We start from the raw sequence: 15,166 nt of genomic DNA on the forward strand, positions 1-15,166 counted from the left end.
TAAAAACTTCTTGTATAATTATAAGTTTAAAATCGATTGAAATATGAAATTCAACTTTTTCCATTATCTGTTTCTATGAAACAATGATTACCATCCTCATTGAACGGTTAAGTAACTGAGAGACGGTCTAACAAGCCAAATACAGATATGAAGGGAAAAGTGGAGTAAAACATACATAGGCCTGCATGACGTTTCCAACTCTGGGTTTTGGAAATTAGCACATGGACATAAGAAAAAAAACAAAGTATGATGGCCAAGATTATTTTACTTTATCCCCCTGGAATCTACTGTAGGCAAAATAAATCATAAAATGAAAGGCTGCTGTAGTTTCTGAAATTTTGAATGCTATCACTTTCCACTAATATACATAGACTGGGTTATGGCAGGCCCCGTGTAATTGTTATTCCTAATTTTGACTTTGAAGCTGGATGACTAAGTTCAGGGCACTGTGAATTAAGCAAAAATAAATCATTTCAATAAAATACCTGAAATAAATCATCTTTGAGCAGTAACTCCGCAGGCTTTGTGGTAAGTAAAAGTCAATTTGAACTTCGCCTAATGGGTTTTCTTTGCGGGGGTCTTACTTGCTTGCTTCATGCTTTGTACTGTGTTCCAAACAGGTATTATTGCAAGGTGGCTGGGGCTAGAATACATGGTTTGTGGTTGTGTGATTACATATTTTTGTAAAATATTTGTGTCAGAATTCTTAAAACACCATTTTGTAGTGAGAGTAGAGACAGTAGGAAATAAACTCATATTCATCCTTTGAAATCCCGTTTTCCAAATGCTTAGTTCTGGAAAGGAACTGAAGTCTGTATTTTATTTCTGAGGTTTCTGAACTCTCTTCTGAAATCTCTGATCCCAATCACACACTGGAGAGTAATGGGCAGAACATCTCATTGCAAATGTATATTCCTCAACCCTTCAGTGCCCACTGAATATCTGCTAGACTGGCTTCATAGGACACCAAAGCAGAAAAACAGCCAACCTGCAAGATCCTCTGAAACCTTAAAAACAACAATGGGTAAGACGGTAATTTATGTACTCAATGCCCCTCTGTCCTATTCAGCACATTTCGTAGAGTAGCTCATTTTCTAAAGCACTTTGAGAGGTCACCTTTAATGAAATCAAAGCTTTTAAGGGGAAAGGACTGATGATATTGCAGCCCTGATATTCTCTCTCTACCAGATGGGCATGGCGTTAGATGCTTAACTTAGCACAGTGTTAGCTGCAAGATGCATGAGTTCCAAAATGATTCTAAGTGTTCATTTAACATGAGGCTTCCTTTGAGAAAAGGCTGCCAGTGGTGCATAATTGTGCCAAATGTGCAGTAGTTTCATAATGTGGGCTGTAATCCACTAGGAACTAAATCCTGCTATTACTCTCTTTAGGGAGACTTCTAAAATTCTGCTCTTCTTATTGTGAATAGTAACCTGGAGTAGTTAGAGGTTACTGGAAATCTCCTTAAAAAATTGCTACACATGCACTGAAGCTTTCTTAAAGGAAGTCACAGTAATGTGTTTATCAATTGGGTTTCCCTCCAGCCATAAGATGGGGCATCCAACATATAATCTCTTCTTCTCTAATAAGTCAATGTTTTATTTTTTTATGTACTATGCTTTAGTTTTAATCTAATTGACTCTTAAAAATTAAATCATCATTGCCTTCTTCAATAACTGGAATTTTTTTGTGTGTACTGACAGGAACCATACTTATTTCCATGGTGCTGATGATACAATGGAATCTGGCCTATGAAAACGTGGATGTGTGCGGAAGCGTGCCTTTCCCATGAGATTTCAATTCACCACTCACGTATTTGTACTTGTGAGTGTGTAAATGCTTCTGTATATGTGTGTGTGTTGCAGTGTTGACATTCGCCTATCTAAGGAGCAAACCCAGTAACCATTTCCCAGAGCACCGCCACATTCCGTAACTGTTCGGGCACGGAGTGAAGAGCTCCTTATCGAACTGAACCAACCAGGGGCCTTTAAAGGAAGCAGAATGCAATTACCCAAATTGAAATTTGGCCAGGACACTGGAGCTAGTGACTCCACTCTTCCAGAAAATACCAGGAATCTGGTTTTATGTCCTATTGAAAGTTGATGCCTACAGTCAAGAAGTGCCTTGCTTTCACACATTGTTAGGTAATCCAGAGCTGAAGCTCCCATTAAATAAATAAATAAATAAATAAATAAATAAATAAATAAATAAACAAATAAACAAATAGTGAAATGGTGCAACCAGTCCTCATGGGGGCGGTTGTTCTTTTACTTTTTAAAAGAGAAAAATAAGGATTTTGTTTTTCTCAGAGCAGTTCAGTCGTGTGTCTTACTTCAATGACTAACATACTGCCTCTAAGTGCCTATGATTTATAGGAAAATTTACCCTATCTCTTACCAAAGCAAAACAAGATAAATAATTTTGTTCTGTATCTTTTCATATAATTTTATCTAGAGATAGTACATTTAAAGTTTCTGATATTAGTAGAGCTTCCATATATCATCAGGTAATTAAAGTATTAATGAATTTATATGAAAGGATTTTAGTAAAACAGATTCAAGATAATAATTCAGAACGATCATTATTAATAGAGATAAGATGCATGGTAGGTATCTAATTATCAATTAAAGAGTCTTCATAATATTTGATGGGAAAGAATTACTTGGCAGTATTTAATTATAACCTAAATATATTTCAATATTCAATATATTTCAATTGAAATTTCTAAAAATAACACAATTTCAGCATATGTTTCAAATAGACCTAATAAATGAATAACAAATGCATCTCTTAAAAAGAAAAAGGCTTAAAGACTTTTTAGTAGCCTTAATTATTATAATAAGATTTGGTTCTTATTAACTAAGGAAATATTAAAGAAAAGGTAATTCGGATGTTAGTTAAAAGGAATAATAATGTAATTCAATTTACAAGGGTAATAGTTTTCAGTTTAAGTTTTATGTTTCAAATATCATACAATTATCCAAGTGTCTCTACTTGTGAGAGGAATTTATTTTCTCATTTATCTTTATACTCATAGAACTAATCCCAAAGTTACTCTTAAATGTACTGCTCAAGCTTTTCTATTTCCGTTTGGGTCAGGGGGTCAGAACACTATTCTCATGAGGTCAGGGTCATCCTCATTAGCGTTGCTCTGTTCTGAGACCGCCGATTATGCCTTTCGTCCTGAGAAGCCTGGGGTGCCTGGAAGGAAAAGCAGATGGATCCGGAAAAATCTATCATGGGCATAAGTGCCCCGACTAATGGCAGGTCAGGACTGCCATTTTCATATACAAAGAATAGCATATTATCATTCTTCACCCTCTACATTCTTCTTAAATTTACTCATTAAAAAAAAAAAGACAAAACCCCTACAAAACCTGCCTGTATCAAGCATACACCAAAACAAAGTTAGCATATTTTAATTTAAAAATTATGTTTCTCCAATAATAAAGGAAGACTTTTATAAAAGCATTGCATTTGTAAGATAGTTTGCTAAATAGATCTAATTAAAATTTTTTCACAGAAATTTAATGGCATAGAGAAATTCTCATAATGTAATTTTAATTAAATTATGCTCATAATACAATGTTGAATTGTGTAGGAAATTTTACATAATAAATCTATATTATGATTCTAATTACATTGCTATGCATTAATTGTATGATATTATATATTCATATGTTACACTATTAATATATAATATTAGTGATTGATATATAGCATAGGTTATTATATAATTAATATCACATATTAATTATAATTATATTATAAACTATTATAATTATATTAAATGCATTATAACACATGATTGCAATATTATAATTCCAAAATAATATTACATATTATTATATCCCTGAGGAAACAGCCTTCATGAGAGGTAAAACCAACACACAAAAGGCAGCAGAAGCAAGGGATGGAATGAGAGGAGCAAGAGGGAGAAAGAGAAGAGAAAGGAGGTCATGAGTGACGGCAAATGACATAATTTGACACCCTGGATTCGAGTGTGTCAAAAGGAGACTGATTTAGTCCTAGAATTTTAATTACGAAAAAATTATAAAGCCCTCCTTTTTTTCTTACGTTGATTTGAGTTAAAAACTCAAAAGATTCCTTATTAATACATCTGATATTTGCCCCAATTAACAGGTATTTAACTAAAGAAATAAATTATACAAAACTTCAAAATTGAAAGCATCTGTGTTCATGCCTGCAGAGTGTTTCGTGATTCCAGTGTATATGTATATCTTACAGGGAGAAAAAAGAGCTCATTTTATTAAAAAAAAAAAAAAGATAGAGTTAATAATTTTAGGATTAAATTATTTAAAAGTATTGTTTAATGATAAATAAAAATATATAATAGTAAAGGCAACCTGCGGACTAGGAGACAAGATTTGCAAAAAATATATTTAATATAAAGGTAAATATCCGAAACATGTGATGACCTCATATAACACAATAACAATAAGTATCTGATTTAAAAATGGACAGAGGAACTAAAAAGACATCTTTCCAAAGAAGACATCCAAATGGTCAACAAGTACATGAAAAGATGCTCAACAGCTTTAATCATCAGGGAAATGGAAATCAAAACCACAATGAGATAGCAACTCACACTTGCAAGATTGACTATCATCAAGAAGATGAGATAACAAGTGTTGGTGAGGATGTGGAGAACAAAGGAAAACCCCTCTACATTTTTGGTGGAATGTAAATTGGAACAGCCATGTTGAAAAACAGTATGGAGGTCACTCAAAAAATTAAAAAAAGAACAATCATGTTCCAGCAAAACCCCTTCTGGGTATAAAACCAAAGGAAATGAAATCACTATCTCAAAGATATCTGCACCCCCATCATCACTGCAGCATTATTCACAATAGTGAAGATATGGAAACAACCAAAATGTTCTTCAACAGATGAAAGGATAAAAAAGACGTGCTGTATATACAAATATATATGATGTTATTCAGTCATGAGAAAGGAGGAAATCCTACCATTTGTGAAAACATGGATGAACATGAAGAACATTAAGGTAAGTGAAAGGAACCAAACAGAGAAAGACAAATACAATATGATCTCACTTATATGTAGAATCTAAAAACAAACAAAAATTTGAACTAACAGAAACAGAGAATAGGACCATGGTTGCCAGGGGCTGGGAGGTGGGGCGAGATGGGGAGATGCAGGTCAAAGGGTATAAGCCTTTATGAGTAAGTTCTGGGGACCTGATGGATACCATAGCTGTAGTTAATACTAGCTATTGTATACTTGAGACGTGCTAAGAGAGTAGATCTTAAGCATTCTCACCACACACATAAACAAGTAACTATGCAAGGTAATGGATGTGTTAATTAACCTGATTGTGGCAATCATGTCACGACGTATCAAATCATCATGTTGTATACTTTGGATAAGTACAATTTGCTTGTCAATTGTACTTCGATAAAGCTGGGGAAAATAGAATCGAGACATTTCATATAGTATTGCTCCTTATATATAAAAATAAGAGCTCCAAACTTACCCATTTATTTGGTGGATGTACTGAACACTTCCAGAGTGACACACACTGTAGACACTGGAGGCACAAAGAGAATTCTCTGGCAGCCCAGGAAGAGAGTGTAGCCTAGAGGGATAGAGACAGAAAAGTGAAGGTCAAGAAGCAACTCTCTAGTGTTCACACTGACAGGCATCTTGATTACGATCGAGATGACAGATAGTAGATCGATCGATCGATCGATATAGAGCCACGTCCATTTGATACATACAGCATAAAATACATTTTTGTCTTTGTAGATAGTAATGGCTCTTTCCTTCCATATCAGAGGTCTTTTAAAATCCAAATATATTTTACGTGGAGCCTTAAATAGTTTTCAGATACTGTGACATTCCAAAGTGAAGTTCCCATGAAAATTTTCTTCTCATTTCCTCTTTCTTCTTGACTGGACATGGTAAAGATCAGGCAAGGCCCCAGATGGACAACGCATGGATAAAGAGCCGTTTTAGAGGGGGGGTAGACGTAGAAGATTTCCTGGGCCATTCCTGGCTGCTGCCTTGAGCAGAAAAACTGCCACAATCCTGAAAGTCACCTGGAGACTGTAGCCATACTCCTCTGCTGTGCCTGACCCATTTGGAAGCATATGTCTTCTCCAGTATAAAGGACTAAATGACATCACTCCCCCAGGCCATTTAGCTCCTTCCTCAGTCTTAGACTGTCTAAATTCATAAGTCAAATAGTGAGGGTCCATGACGCAACAGATCTCTCTACTGCCATTTTCACTTTGACAATATCAGCCAACATTTTGGATCAAGCTTACAGGTTTCCCCTCCCTGCCTTATAAACCCATCCAGTCTGCTTTCTCTTTCCTTCCCTCCTGCTGCTTAGGTGCTAGCAAACTGTGACAGTGTATGGATGCCTTGCTTCCAAAACTAGTGAACTGAGGCCCCAACTCTTTAACTTTCAAAGCTCAGCTGAGCTTACAGAATTGTCATTGTATGTTAAAGAAAACCTCCAGGAAAATTGTTCTCTGGAGGATTTTTGTAAAATACTGTACTTACTTTACTTAAAGGGAAGGTAACCCAAGCAAGAATAACAGAACATTAGAATGAGGAAAATGAATTCTAGAAACCACAGTAGAGGAAACCCTGTTAGACTGTAAACTGTGATATTAGTACGTTTTGTAGGAAAACATGATTAAGTTGACTAAGATTGAGTTGCAAAACGGGGTGGAACCAAGCAATGTGTGGGCTGATACAAAATTAGGGGAGATCCTCTTTAAGAAAAGTCATACAAAATTATACATAAAAAGCTAGGAATTAATGTATATTAATTTAAAATGAGAAAAAAATAGCATTCAAAATCATCAAAAAGCTGACCAAAAATATAGCATACACCACAAATAAAGAGGCCCATGCAAACTTTACTGGTGTCTCAGTAATCCATTTCTGATTCCAAATGATTTTCCAAGATAATTGTAAGCAACTCTCCATTCTCAATTACATCATCTTTTTATTCTAGTGCTTTCTTTCATGCATGTCTTCTCTATTCAGGTTTAAACGTGCTCAACATCTGCCAGCTTAATTTTTAACAATTTCCCTATGACCTGTATCCCACTACTAGTATTACCCTAACATTCTGCAACCAGACTTCTGTCTGACATTGTTTCTGACCCCCTCTGACTCAAACGCTGTCAGAAACCTGGCCTTTTACCTTCACCAAAACATCTCTCGCTAAGAGCTACCTAAGGTTAATGACGGCCTTAATATCCAAATAAATCCATATCTTCCCCTAATTTTTAGCATGATTTTATTCTGTTAATATTCTCTTTATCTGAAACACCTTTCTCTTGTCTTTGGTTGGGCCACACTCTGCTTGTCTTTTTCTTTTCTGTCTGTGTATCTTCCCAGTGTATCTTCCTCTGCTAAGTTATCAAATGGGGGCATTTTCCAAGCTCAGGCTTAGGACTCTTTTCTTCTAACATATTTTCTGAGAAATCTCATTCAAGCCCATGGTTTCAGTTGACATTTATGGAGAGAAGACCCACAGATTAGTATCTCAAAGCCACACCTGCCTCTTAGACACCTCCTTTTGGTATGTCAGCCCATCAAATGGTGCTGTGATCTTCCCCATGAGACCTATTCAGGCATCATTATCTGTTCAATTCCCAGGACAGCATTCCATGCACGAGTCAACTCGAACTCCTCCCTTCCTCTTACACTCAAGTCTAATCCAGTATGAAATCATGCCAGTCACACCTCTTGAGTATCTCCCCAGTTCATCCATGGATCCTCCTACAATGCTTTCACTCTAATCAAGTCACCATCATCTTATAGCCAAAGAACAATGGTAGCCTACCAAGAATCTTCCCTTAGTCACCACAGGGTTGTCAAAGGAATACTTGTAAATTATACACCTGATCGTTCACTCTCTGTTAAATACTTCCAATGATTATCTAGTAAGCTTAGGATATAGATGCAGATCCCTTTGATGGCCAGTAACATCCTGCTTGGTCTGGCAGTGCTCCCCTCCCCTCAGTCTCCATGCTCAAGTCTTCCTGGGCATCTTCCACTTACTGAGTCCTGCTGAACTCCCCCATCCAGTCTTTGTGCTCATGAATTCCCTTTGTTTGGAATACTGCTGATTTCCCACACACTTATGGAATCTCAGCAAAAATAAAAACAGAAACAAAACAAAGAAAGCCCTTCCTTGGGAAAGCTTCCCCAGATTTGTAGCTACACACCGTCACCACCACCACAATGGATCTGGCTTCCCTATTCCCTACTGTAATAGAACACCTTTCTCTTCATGATTAGCAGCTAATTTAGTATGTAATTACATATTCATATGATGATTTGTATCTTTTATTGACTTGAGAGCTTTATGAGAGCAAGAACCAATCCTGAATATACCTGCCACTGCATCTCTGCCACCTGACAAATCACCTGGCAGATACGAATCTTTTCAGTGAACATGAATAATGTTGAATAAAGTAGGCCCTCAACCCTTACCTCCAATAGAAAGTATAGCTCTGCCTTAAACAGACAAACAAGCAAACACAAGAAAAACAATGAACCGAACAACAACAACATAAACCCAACTTGGCAAATAGCTCAACTCAAGCGAATTGCTCCAGCTCACAGCTTCAGCCCTCTATACCAGCTTTCTTGGATTCTAAAGCTTTTGATATCTCTACGTGGCTGGTCTTTCTTTGGTTTCTTTGACTTTAGAAATCTCTCTTCATAGCATTTATTTTTCTATTAATTAAAAACTCTCACAAAATACAAATTCTGTCAAGGTTCCTCCTTCACCAGTATCTGTCTATAGCTTGAAACTCCAGAGGCTATGCCCACTGCCCAGCCTGGGCCCTGGTGCTCTAGGGACGAGGACATCTCCAGGTTTCCACTGTGCTCAGGAGACATATCAGACACATAGAACATGAGAGTTTCCAGTTGGTTCTACCAGCTTGAATCACTAACATCAGCTCTTCTTAGATTCTATATCATGCTTTAAATACATTTACATCCCCCTTATGCCCCATTATCACCAAACTGCCCAATGTACTCCTCACTAGGATAATATATTAATGGAGAGTATGTTTTAATTTAAACAGAGACCTTCTGGAAACAGTATTGTTTTAGAATGAGAGCTTTCAGCATCTTTTATTTGAAAAGTTTTTTGATTTTACCTGTTGAGACATATTGATATATTTTCTTCAGCTACCTAAGATAGCTCACATAATAAACTAATGCTCTCCAATAGTTAATGTCAATTCTACAGGATTCTCCCAGAAAAGGGTATACTTAAAAAATTGAGTTCATTGAAAGTCATGGTGGTTTGTGTACTGTACAGAAAATAAATAGGATACTGCATCGGCCTTAGATGACTTCCATCTGCTATTAGGGAAGTTTAACTATGAGGAAATAGGCAAAGTCTTCTAATTCATCAAGAACTTCATGAGAATATTTTAATGACAAATCTGCACCTAAATTTAAAGCATCCTAGATATTAGACTAAAGACCTCAAAAAGTGTCGGGAAAATTTTTCATAACTTCATGATTTAGTGGGACTAAATCAACAAAATGGTTTAAATAGGCCTTCTGAGAAAATAACCGCTTTTTAAAATTAGTCATTCTAAACATCAGTCTATGGGATAACGGTGTGTTTCAAAGTAGCATACAAATGTTTATTTTGAACATTACTTATTCCCTTAACTATCTACAATCGATAATAAAATAATAAGAGCTTTCATTTATTTGAGCACCTATCATGTGCAAGATGTTACACTAAGAGCTTGAAATATATTAACTCACTTATCTCCTTATGTATATGTGTCTCCATATTTATTTCCTACATATATATGTATCAAGGGGCACCTGGGTGGATCAATCGATTAAGCGTCTGACTCTTGATTTCAGCTCAGGTCATGATCTCAGGATCATGAGGTAGAGCCATTCATTGGGCTCTGTGCTCACCACAGAGTCTGCTTGAGAATCTCTGTCTCCCTCTGCCCCACTCCCACCGCACCTCACTCTCTCTCTCAAATAAATAAATAAATAAATTCAAGTACTTTAAAAAATAATTATTTGTATCAGATAAACTGCTCATTTTACAGCTGAGGATATTGGAGTTTGGTATTGTGCTCAAGATTACTTAGCTAGTAAGTGGCAATGAAGATTCAAAACAAAGAATTTGACTGGTGGTTCTCAACTGGGGACACATTTAACAATGTGTGGAAACATTTTTCATTGCCACTACTTGGAGGGTACTACTAGCACCTCATGAGTAGAGGCCAGGCTGCCGCTGACAATCCTCCAATACACAAGGCCCCTCCCAACAACAAAGAATGTTGAAAACGTCACTGTTGCTAAGGTTGAGAAGATCAGTACTAAATAAACCAAGATGGCTCAGGAACACTTGACAAAAATTAAAAACTTTAAACAATTAAGGGTACATATGTTCTCTATTAAAGGAAAGGTGGAATTCTTTCAACAATGATCGGACAGATCAAACATCTATAACACGTGGCCTGCCGCTAACAGGCTGAAATGGACAGGGCCACCATGCCTAGTCCAGCTCTATGAGGTGGCCCTCAGGGCCTCATGCGTCTGCCTATGTGTTCAGTCACATCTACAATCCCAGGAAGTCTGTTAGAGAGAATTACAGGGTGGGGTGGAATGAAGGTTGTATCAGGGACAGAGGGTCACGATGTACTAAAATCTATTTCTGGGTAGAATTAGAAACTCAAACTTTAGAGATTAAGGTGCCTCTGAAACTGGAATAAAAAAGACAGATGTTAGAATTAGAGGGCCACCCAAAAAAATTTCCCCAAGTGAATCACTTCCCAGTTGCTCAAGAGGCCTTAAAGTGCATGTTGATGAATTGACAAATTCAGAATCCATGAATAATGAGGATTGACTATAATACACAACTCGCAGGGAGATTCTCAAGATTATGTAAACATTAGGGACCTCATCCTAACCTCCCTGCCCCACCTTTGATTTACCGTACAGTTATTCTTTTCTTAATAGGTGCTTACAGTGACAGTGGCAAAATAGTTCCTAATTCCATTGTTCCTTCTATATTTATTAGTCAGCACTTGACTGTAAGGAACAACGTTCTCCTCTCTTCCTGCTTATTTATTTATGTATCTGTTGTTATCAGGGACTCATGAAATCTAATTTTATTTAATGAGTTATAACATGTTACTATTATTGTTCCCTTTTTTCATAAGAAGGTCATTTTAGACTGTGAAATCACCAATAAAAGAGCAGAAGATTATGAAAAAATTAGCATTAAATTGACCGTGAAAGGATTGCCTCTTCGCAATATGAAAGCTAAAAAATAAGGCGGAACATCTCCTTGCTTGACCTCAACTCGGACTTGCCCATCTTTAAGAGTTAATTCTGGGATTATGAATAAATTTTGGCAAGTGGCAAATTCATAAATACAGAATCCATGAACAGTGAGGATCAGAGCCCTCACTGTCCCTGATAAATTTTTATGATCAGGGAAATACTAATCAAAGCTCTCATGAAATAGTTCAGTTGATTTTCCCTGTATTTTGTCATAGTTCTGGTGATTTGCCTGTAGATATTAGACAACAGTACAGTATCATGGTCATCATTTTTTAATTATTTAAATTTTTAACTTGGTCACAAAATACTTTAATTAGGATCTAGTATCTTCAAGGCCAGTGGTTCTCAAGTAAGGATATATATCAGACTTATTCATAGTTTTATAAAAATACAGATGTCTGAGACTTACTCCTTACTTACTGAATCTCTTTACATCTTATTCCCAGTGTATTCTTTGTGTATTATGTGTATAATGTCCCAGAATTATCCTCTATAAAATTAGTCTCACCTTGTTTTATAAATCAGGTGTAACATTCACTGACTTTTTGAAAATGGGCTTAATCAGTTATCTCTAGAGAGACTTTATCTGCAATTATTTTTGTGATGACTTTATTATCATGTTTTGCGCGCCACAAAAGCAACCCACATTTTTGTCACTTACAGATTCTTATGACGAACTCTCATTAATTCTTTCACACTTGAAAATTTCAGTAATAGATTTAACAATAGCAATTAAGTCTCTGTCTTCTACAGTCTTTGTTTTACTCTGATGATTGTCTCTGCTAGAAGCTACCAGCGTTTTACTCATATGTTGTTGGTAAAGACCGTGTCAGTTCACCAGGAAAGGACTATTCCAGGGACTGCACACTATTGACAATTCAAAGAATAGACTCTTGCATAAAAGCTTCTGATGACATCACTTAGACAACTTTCAGACTGGGCTAAGTGAAGAATAAAAGAACTTCATGAGAACTGTAACCCCAAATCCAGTGAAAGATGACAACTTGATAGACTCTGCTTTTATAAAAGAAATGAAACGTTTTAAAGTATTTCCCATTGACCCTCTCCAGAAGTTCCTCAGTCTTCTGACTTTTCATGTTCATTCAGTTATTTACCTAGGCTCTGTAAGAATCTGTCCTCATTTCTAACAAGATAATTAGTTATGCAAGCACGTCCTCGTATAGGGCGTTAGAGTTTTAAGGAGCTTTTAAGGAGCTATGATTGACTTTACCTATAAAATTGATGACTACAAAGTCCCCTTAGAGAGACTGGCCTGGTGCAGACTCTAGTTACAGAGTCCCAGGGTTACGGATGGTAAGAAAGTTCACTTCTTGGCATGCCAAAAAACTTAAGGATGATCTGGGGACTTGAAGAGGAGAAAAATTCATCCAAATGTGTAGCTATTGTGGATGAAATCTGGTATAAAGAGGTTTTTTTGGCTTGGTTTCAATACTCTCATGTTGAAGCCATACCTTCATAATAGAAGCCTTTAAAATCCAACCTGAGATTCCTGTGACAATTTGCAGAAAGAAGTTAACTTTGTGGTTGTTCAATACTGTATGGGTCTGGATTTTGCAAAATAATCTTGAGAAGGCATACATAGTAAATTAAGACTCTGGGGCATATATGCAAGAAATCATGCCAAGCCAACTTCATATTGCGATCAAGAATAATCTTTCTTTGAGCTTATTAAGATCACAAAGGAAGGGCAAATTATGGATAAAAGAGATCACTAGATATTTTTTCCACTGAAATGGATAAAAGAAATCACTGGGTATCTTTTCAGTGGAACATCATAGCTTCTGGAGATTAACTGATCCTACAAGAAGGTGCACTTTATTTTTTCTTTGACCAGAATATTTCACAACTTTGTAGAGATATACATTAACTTCTAAAAAAGTAATTCTACTGCAAATAATTTCTATCTATAAAGATACAAATGTGTCTGATAAAATGCATTTGACCGACGCACACTGACCTGTGCATATTGACTAATTTTCCTAATTTTTAAAATATTTTATTTATTTATTTGTCAGAAAGAGAGAGAGAGTGTGTGTACACAAGTGGGGTGAGGGGCAGAGAGAGAAGCAGGCTCTGCACTGAGCAAAGAGCCTGATGTGGGACTCGATCCCAGGACCCTGGGATCATGACCTGAGCTGACTGCCTGAGCCACAGAGACATCCCTAATTTTCCTAATTTTACATCCATTTCTAAATTCATTTTAGTATTTGGTTATCTTGCAATGAACCTGTGGTACTTGAGTTTTCTTTGAATCAGTTTTGCTCCCTCATCAATTAATAAGCTAAAATCTTTCACACGTGTTCATTTTATATCATATGATAATCATGATTTCAACTTTTTTTAAGAAAATTATCTTCTAACATTTCTTATTGAAGAAAAAAATTAGTTTTTGGAAATTGGAAAGTCAACCATCTACTGCTAAAGCAATATAACTGGAAAAAACGTATTTGAGTTAAGAAAACTAGCTCCATGATATTCTCATGGGTGGGAAGTTACTTGTTATCTTTACTATTTATATAATGTATGAAGTTTTCATAACTTTGAGGGCTTATCATCCTTATCTTCATAACATGTACAGAGGAGTAAATCTTTTTGATGGTATGAGCACAGGAATTTTTAAAAAGCCATCAGTGAGACTTCAGAATTTGAAGATAGAAAATATTTATCAAGTGTACATAAAAAAATAGTGATAAACATATTTGATGGGCAGACAATATATATTAAATAGAATGAAAGACACATATTTAAAATGAAGCCATGAAGGTACACTGCCAAATGCAAATGTTTATGATAGCATAGATATTTTTATTTGGGAAAACATCTAAATCATATTCTCCTGATCTAGGAAAGAAAGGATAAAGTATAACAGAACCTTAGAGATTTATCAGAAATTTCAAGGATAGCATGTGCAATGGCGTGCGAGCACTAGAGAGCCTGATGTGGCGCTTGGGTCCAGAGAGTGGGAGGTCCTTTGACACTGAAAGACAATTGAGCTCACGGTCTCCACTCTCAAGGTCTTTTGCGTGTGTTTTAAGGGCAGCGAAGCATCATGCTCTCCCATGGCCATCCATGCTATGGTCTTGCCCTTTTTGTCATTAATGATCAAAGGCCAACTATACAAAAATTTGCATATATGCATTTTTATTTAACCGCAACTGACAAAAAAGACATGTTTGAACCTCTAACAATTTATTCACTGATATTGACCTATGCTAAATATCTTTGCCATTCATTAACGCATTGGTTAAGTAAATGAGATATATGTGCCACTATTTTAATATCCACAGTCCTGTTCTGTTCACGTCCTCTAAAACAGTGAGACAGTCGACATTAAGCATAATCACTGTCATGTACTTCCATGGGGTAGAATGTGAGGTGCAGGGAGGAGTCTTGTATTCACCAGGAGGAGAGAACAACCAGACTAGCACAGGGTGAAAGATTCTGTACGTGAGAATTTTTGTTCCATTGTTACAGGATAAAACTAACTGAAATGGAGAGAAAACAAGTACTTAAATGATCTCAAAAGGGAAAGATGTGTATGTTATGGGGGCAGAGTTCCAACTGAAGGAACAAAATTTTCCTTTAGAAGGAATAGCCAAGAAATCTCAATTGGCAAAAATTAAATTATATGGATATTATTAAATTTGAGAAAACAGAAAAATCTAATAAGATAATGAGTGAGATATACATTACAAATATTTCTTCAGGTCGTTTGGTAAGTTTCTCAGGGGGAAAAGAATCATTGCTAACAAGACATGTTGTACATTTATAACTTTTCCAGGACTAAAAAACATTTCCT

This window comes from Ursus maritimus, unplaced genomic scaffold (genome assembly GCF_017311325.1).
Source record: "Ursus maritimus isolate PB19 unplaced genomic scaffold, ASM1731132v1 scaffold_20, whole genome shotgun sequence".
Lineage (NCBI taxonomy): Eukaryota > Metazoa > Chordata > Mammalia > Carnivora > Ursidae > Ursus > Ursus maritimus.